Below are 7359 nucleotides of genomic sequence, written 5' to 3'. Positions count from 1 at the left end.
GTGTAGTCGATAAAATCGATAAACATTTAACTTGGAGAAATGGCAGAGCAACAGAATTCTTTGCAATTATTCACCAGCCCTGAGTATCTATAAAAGAGCAGAATTGGCCCAAGGGAAAAAAATTAGCCTGGAAAATAGACCAATATAGATTGCAGAACAAAACAGCAAAAGAAGAGGGGAACTGGAATCACGACCAAAACATGAGTTTTGGGTTGTTTTTTTTTAACCACACCTGATTGTGAGTTGCATCAGTGACCTGGTAGGGAAGTCTTGGTCATTACCATCAGAACTAGAGTAGACGCAATTTTTAGGCAGCCCGCACTTGTCTATGCGATTCACTTTCATAAGCCTTTAAATTCAGTTCTTCAAATGTTATCTCATGGATGATGATTTGAAGCACTACGTTACTTACCAGCTGCCACCTGCCAGCAACAGCTCAGTTTCTGTTTCATTTAGGCATTCCAGTGAGACTTTAAATAATTCAAGGTGAAACTATCCATTAGAAAAAAAAATTGGAAGAAGCACTTAAAAAAGATATTCTGGAATTTCAGGCAAATGAAGGTTAATTTGATGAGTTCCAAAAGGGGTATCTCTACCTTACGTCAAATTTACTGAAGAATCAGCTGAAAATAGATGGAAAAGCACCATAATTTTTTTTTTTTTTTTGGCTTTCTGGAATCAACGTCTGCTTCCAGCTATGATGGAGTAATTGGAATCAGTTTCCCTCCTGCCAAGACTCTAAAACTGAACAAAGTATATGAGACACCTGTTTTCAGGCAATAGGCAGCAAATAACTGTGATCCCTGAGAGAGGGAAGCATGAGTTGAGTCCTACATTTACCCCATCTCTTGATCTGGGGACAATTTTGCAACTATGGCATAGGATGGTCAGCCCCAGGCAGAGAGTGATAGTCTCCTGAGCTGAGGAGTCAGAGAGCTAAATTTGGGAGCTGCTAAAGCATCTGTAAATTTCAGTGCCGGGTACCAAAATTAAAGGAGCTACCTAGAAAGAGGGTGATTTCCGAGGATTCCCTCCAGATTCCCAGACATGGGATAGACTTAATGAGCCCAGGAAGAAACTCCACAAGGTCTAGCCTAGCACAACTGCTACAGGGTTAAGACATAACAAAGATGCTAGAGGTCACACAGTCTTAGCAGATACAGGAATTCTGGCTGAGTCACAATGGAGACATCTTAGTGAACACCCTGGGTATCCTGCTAAGACAATAGAAAGACCACTGCTTACGTGTAAGAGCCATGCCCTAGGGTAAGGGCCACTCTAAACCCACTCTAACAAAGCCCAAAAGCAAGTCTCAACAACATCAAAATAAACTTCCAGTATATTAACAGTCGGAACAAAATTCAACATTCTTTAAAGGAAAACAATATAAACCAGATGCTTTACAAGGATTCATTCACAATGTCAAGGATATTATCATGAATTACTGGACATGTGAAGAAGCAGAAAAATGTGACCCATTAAAACACAAGTCAATAGAAACCCACCAGAAGATGACTCAGATGTAGTCATTCAAACACAAGGACTTTAAAATGGCTATTATAAAAATGTCCAAGAATTTAAAGAAAGAGATGGACATAATGAATGTAGAGATGGTGAAATCTCAAGGAAAAACTAGAAACTCTAAAAAAGAACCAAATGGGAAACCTAGAATTGAAATTTATAGTATCTGAAATTAAAGATTTACTGGGTAGACTTAATAGCAAATTGGCAACTTCAGACAAAAAGGTCATAAATTTCCAGACATATCAATAGAAATTATCCAATGTGAAGAAAAAAGAGAAAAAAATGATTTTTAAAAACCATTTTCTTGAGCTGCAATCTCTTCTTCCCTTATTCATTTCCTTTCATGCATCTCTTTCAATTCTCTCTCTTTCCTTTTAATTTCCAGCTCAGCAATGTGTTTTATGGTCTGTTTGTATACTGTTTCTTTGAACAGCTTGAGATCATCCTCCTCCACATTTGTAGGTTTTCCTTCCTTCTTTAATTGCCCTTTTTAATCTTTCACAGTGTGTTCCAGGTATTATTTCCCTGCCTGAATTACATCCAGGGCCCTCGTCTTTTGTTCCTTGTCCAGTAGCAACTTGTAAACATTGTCCACAGCTTCAAAAGGGTTTTGTGCTCCATCAGCATCACCTCTTTTTTCTCAGGATGCTCCAATATGAATAACTGCTGAAACTACTTTCTTATTTCTTCATCTGTCACTTCAGGATCTATCTGAAGAACATCAGGGTTCAAGTTGAAGTAGGAGGAACCAGGACAGGTCAATCTTTCAATCTCAGTTTTGGACTTTAGAACGGAATCTCTCTTCTTTATTTGTTTCACCTCACAGTAGAAGGTCATAAATGCTTCCTCTGTGCTACCCCCTCCACCCCAAGCCTGCTCACTCCTACAGCCACCATTTCCCCAACTCGTTCACCACGTGACTCTTCCTCTTCTTTTCTATTACGTGCATTTAATGCTATACATTTCCCTCTTAGCACTGCTTTCACTGTATCTCATAAATTTTGATGAATTCTATTTTCAATTCAATTTAGTTCAAAGCATTTTAAAATTTCTCTTGAGATTTCTTCTTTGACCCTTGTGTTATTTGGAACTATGTTGTTTAATCTCCATGTATTTAGGGATTTTCCAGCTATCTTTTTATTTTAATTCCACTGTGATCTAAGAGTACGCATTGTAAGATTTCTAGTCTTTTAAATTTGTGAAGGTGAGTTTAATGTCCCAGAATGTGGTCTACCTGGTGAATGTCCTACACAAGCTTAAAAAGAATGTGTATTCTGCTGTTGTTAGATGAAGTATCCTATAGATGTCAATTATATCCAGTTGATTGATGGTGTTTTTGAGTTCAACTATGTATTGACTGATTGTCTGGCTGGTAGATCTGTTCAGTATATGCAGAGGGGCACCAAAGTCTGCAAGTGTAATAGTGCATTAATCTATTTGTCCTTGCAGTTCTATCAGTTTTTGCCTCATGTGGTTTGACACTCTGTTGTCAGTTGCATACACATTAAGCATTGTTATATCTTCTTGGAGAGAAGAGACCTGGTGTGGTTATGTTAATACCAGACAAGGAAGACTTCCAAACAAGGAGTATTATCAGAGATTAAGTAGAAATTTTATAACAACAAAAGGGTCAATCAGTCAGGAAGGCATAACTATCTTACATGTATGTGAACCTTAGAGCTTCAAAATACATGAAGCAAAAACTGTCATAACTAAAGATAAATAGGCAAATCTACAATCCTGGAGAGAATAAGTGATAAAACTATTGGACCAAAAAGTTAGTACATGCGTTAGTTTTCTCTTGCTGCATAAAAAATTTTCACAAAGAGGTGGCTTAAAACAACATAGTTTTGTAGGTCACAAGCCAGGGTGGTCTTAAATGGGTTCTCTCCCAAGTGTCTCACAAGGCCAAAATCAAGGTGTCAGCCACTCTGGGCTCTGTAGCCTCTGGGAAAAGTCACTTCTAGGGTCGTTCAGATTGTTGGCATAATTCAGTTACTTGAAGCTGTAGGACTGAGGTCCCTGTTTCTTTGCTGGCTGTTAATCAAGGCCACTCTCAGCAACTAGAAGCTACCTGCTTCCCTTGCCACCTGGGCCCCTCCATCTTCAAAGCCAGCACCTCTTCCTCACACTTGAAATCTCTCTGACTTCCTCTACTTCCGCTACTAGCCAGGGAAAACTGTCTGATTCTAAAGAGTTCATGTAAATGGAGCACATCCACTGGGATAGCCTCCCTAATTTTTTTTTTTTGTGTGGTACCCGGGCCTCTCACTGCCACGGCCTCTCCCGTTGCAGAGCACAGGCTCCGGACGTGCAGGCTCAGCGGCCATGGCTCATGGGCCCAGCCGCTCTGCGGCATGTGGGATCCTCCCGGACCAGGGCATGAACCTGTGTCCCCTACATCGGCAGGCAGACTCTCAACCACTGTGCCACCAGGGAAGCCCAGCCTCCCTAATCTTGAGGTCAACTGATAAGTCATTTTAAACGTGTAGGGGAAGAAAAATACCTTTCCCCTAGCCTTCTAAGTTCTGGGGTTACTATAATAAAATACAGATTAAGAAGAGAAAAACAAACTAAAGTTTATTACATGTATAGCTCTTGGGAGAGATAACCAGAGAAATGAGAAATCCTCAAGGAATGGGCTTAGAATTCAGGCTTAAATATCATGATCTTCAGCTAAAAACAGAGAAAGAAGGATGTGGTGGAGGCCAGTTATGGGAGTGATCAGGAAAAGTAAGGTAAATAAAAGTAAGACTAGTTATGCAGACTTAAGCTGGTACCTCATCCATTGATAAGAGTCTCTTGTGATTTATAGTCATCCTTCTCTTCCAGGTACAGAGAAGGAGAAACTCTTACAAACGGAGATTTCCTTTGTAAATGTAAACTCCTCCTGTAAAAGGGTAACTTCTACTTTAGTTTCAGAGCTTCTCCTGTGTCTTCTGTTTCTCAAAATAATCAGTTCAAAATAATCCTTAGGACAAGGAGGCGTATTCTGGGGCACCATATTTTGGTCTCTTCTACAATTGCATCTATAAAAGCCTCTTTGTCACGTAACGTAATTGAATCATGGGAGTAACACCAGGGAGTGGAGGTCATAGGGCCCCTCTATGCGTCTTTCTTCCTATCCCAGTAATCATGATATGGCAGATCTGAATAACACAATCAACATGACCCAATTGGCATTTATAGAACACTCGCTCCTGAAGTTAATTATAAGATCTAGCTATTCCACTTCTAGGTACCACCCAAGAAAAATGAAACCTTCTGTCCATAAAAAGATTTTTATATGAATATTCACGATATTGTATAATTAACAAAAGAAAAGATTTTAATGATGCCATTAAAGCATATGCCTCCTCGTAATAAAAATAAAGGCAATTAGAAACTCCAGGAAATTTCTCTTTTTCTGAAGTCTCTGGAGAAACATGAGAGAGCCAGAGAAGCTGTTAAATAAATGTTTGGGAGGATGCCCTGGTGCCCTCTTTCTTTTCTTCCTTCTTTGGACGGTCTTAGCTACAGACTTCCGTCTAGCGGTAGCCAGACGGGTATCGCATTTCGTCCAAAGTCGGGATGGTGCACATCTTCAAGGCAGAAAAGAAGTGGTGAGAGAAGCATCCACAGGTGATGGGCAGATTCCACATGTGTGGTGGTGATGCCACTGGTGGTGGTGTGTGTGTGCGTGTGCTTCTGTGTGATGGGAGGAATGGACTTTGTTATTGGAACCAAGCAGGACCCTGCAGGGCCCTCCCCGGTGCCAAAGTCACTCCATGTCCCATTTCTTGTTTGTATAAAAAGGCTTTGGTCTCCTAGGCCTTCCTTGAGTTCCCAAGAGCAGATTCAAGCAGTTACTGATTAAGGAAGTGAGGCAATGCAGGAACAAAGGAAAAGCAGTTAAGCAAGAAAAGTAATGAGAGCTTAAGCAATAGTTCAGTGATAAAACAGAGTCCTAGTTCCCCTCAAGGGATGTACGTAACCATCTGACACAGATCTTTGAGTTGTTCTGCAAAAACTGAGACCACCACCCAGGTGGAAGACGGTGACCACATGCTGACCACAAGCACATAGACCCCAGACTAGTTGGAACCAGAAGTTTAATGATTAAGATTCTCAAAACACCACCAAAAACAACCAATCAGAAGAGAGACCACAAGCTGCAACCCTCACCCAAAATGTTGCCTTTAAAAACCCTTTGCTGAAAACCATCAGGGAGTTTGGGTCTTTTGAGCATGCGTTGCCTCTTTTCCTTGCTCGGCCCTGCAATAAACGCTGTACTTTCCTTCACCACAACCTAGTGTCAGTAGATTGGCTTTGCTGCACGTTGATCGAGGAGACCCAAAGCCAGGTTCGGTAACACTATTTCCACTATGGGTGGGAGGCAGCCTGGGCTATGGGATGCTTCTGGGACAGCTGTAACTACTGCTGTGATTTCTCTTAGCCATTTTTAATGTTGCCACAATGGGATTATTATTGGTGGGGGGAACGGGCAAGGGGAGGGAGGGACATGTTTGCAAAATCTTAATTAGGGATTTTGCCATATATCTAGCTCTTTAGGAATAGGGTCCCCTGCACCCCTCTGGAGCTACAACCTATAAATTGTCTCACCCCTTATGTGCCTAAGTAGGAGAAAATAGACACATAATTTTAATCGTGTGCATGTGTGCCTATGATTGGTATCTCAGCTCGATTCTAAATCTAGCTGATTCATTCTGCAAGTGACAGCAGGGCTTTCAAACTGGTAGAGTAGCTCTTGGAAAAGCTCTGTGCTTCAGGGCTGAAGTGGGTCCTGGGAAAGAACTGAATTCTCCTCTCCTGTGTCCCTTCTCTCACTGCCCACAGCTGGAGATAAAGCCTTCCTGGTCCACTCTTCCCTAGTCTGGGCAGTTTGCAATCAGCACACTTCCCTCCTAGTTCTTTGGGCTAGTTCTACCTTTCCAGGGAGCATAGCTTTTTTACCCTATTGCTCTGATGGGTTTTTCCAACTACCTCTGAGAAGACTAGGGACCCCATACAGATGCATTCGCAGCTGATTGTAAGGCTAGAAGGTGGACAACAGGCTAGCAGAGCCCCAGACCCTCTATCCCCCTCACCGCTTCCTGCCCCCATGGAGTATCTTGCTTTTATCTGTTTCATATATAAGCTGTCACAGAAGGGAGATATCTATTGAAGAAAGCATTAGGCGGTTCTCCCCGCAAAATATTGAAACCAATAATATTCTAATGTTTGAAGACGGTCTTCCTAGAATACTTGTGAAGAAAACCATACTTCCAGAAGCTTCTGCTTATCTCCAACGATACGTGTTTCTTTCAATATTCTAATGTTTGAAGACGGTCTTCCTAGAATACTTGTGAAGAAAATCATACTTCCAGAAGCTTCTGCTTATCTCCAACCATACGTGTTTCTTTCCTTATGCAAAGAATTTTTACTTACTCTTGGGCATAAATACTTGATGCTTATCTGAGGACCAACTTTTGATTAGAGCTTTGTCATAGAAAGTACACGAATGTATATACATACCAGCAAAAAATTGTTTACAGTTTCAACCGAATGATGAACCCTGTCCTATTACTCCAGGCTTGTCCTTCTGTTTTCAGTTTACCTGGTCCATGCTGGCATCAGTGTTTAAATACCGTCATGTTCTGGCAATGCTCTTTAAAATAGCTGTGACAGCTTTTTACAATTTAATTTTGTTGCTATTATTGTATTTATTAGTTTTATTCTTATATAAGTCAAATATTACAGAAAGCTTATAAAATAAAGAGAAACAAAATCAAACAAATACTTAAAACGCCTGTAATCCCAACGCCTGGGGAGAAGCAGAGATGACATTTTGATTAC

At 40.9% G+C, this 7359-nt stretch overlaps 1 pseudogene; it reads right to left on the bottom strand.

The window, feature by feature from the left end:
* Positions 1-1813: 1813 nt before the first annotated feature.
* LOC137202706 (dnaJ homolog subfamily C member 8 pseudogene) lies at positions 1814-7129 on the bottom strand (annotated as a pseudogene).
* Positions 7130-7359: the final 230 nt, after the last annotated feature.

The sequence above is a fragment of the Pseudorca crassidens genome, chromosome 11, assembly GCF_039906515.1.
Source record: "Pseudorca crassidens isolate mPseCra1 chromosome 11, mPseCra1.hap1, whole genome shotgun sequence".
NCBI classification, from domain to species: Eukaryota; Metazoa; Chordata; class Mammalia; order Artiodactyla; family Delphinidae; genus Pseudorca; species Pseudorca crassidens.
Note: the sequence above shows the minus strand (reverse complement) of the source record. Positions and strands in the feature narration are given on the sequence as shown.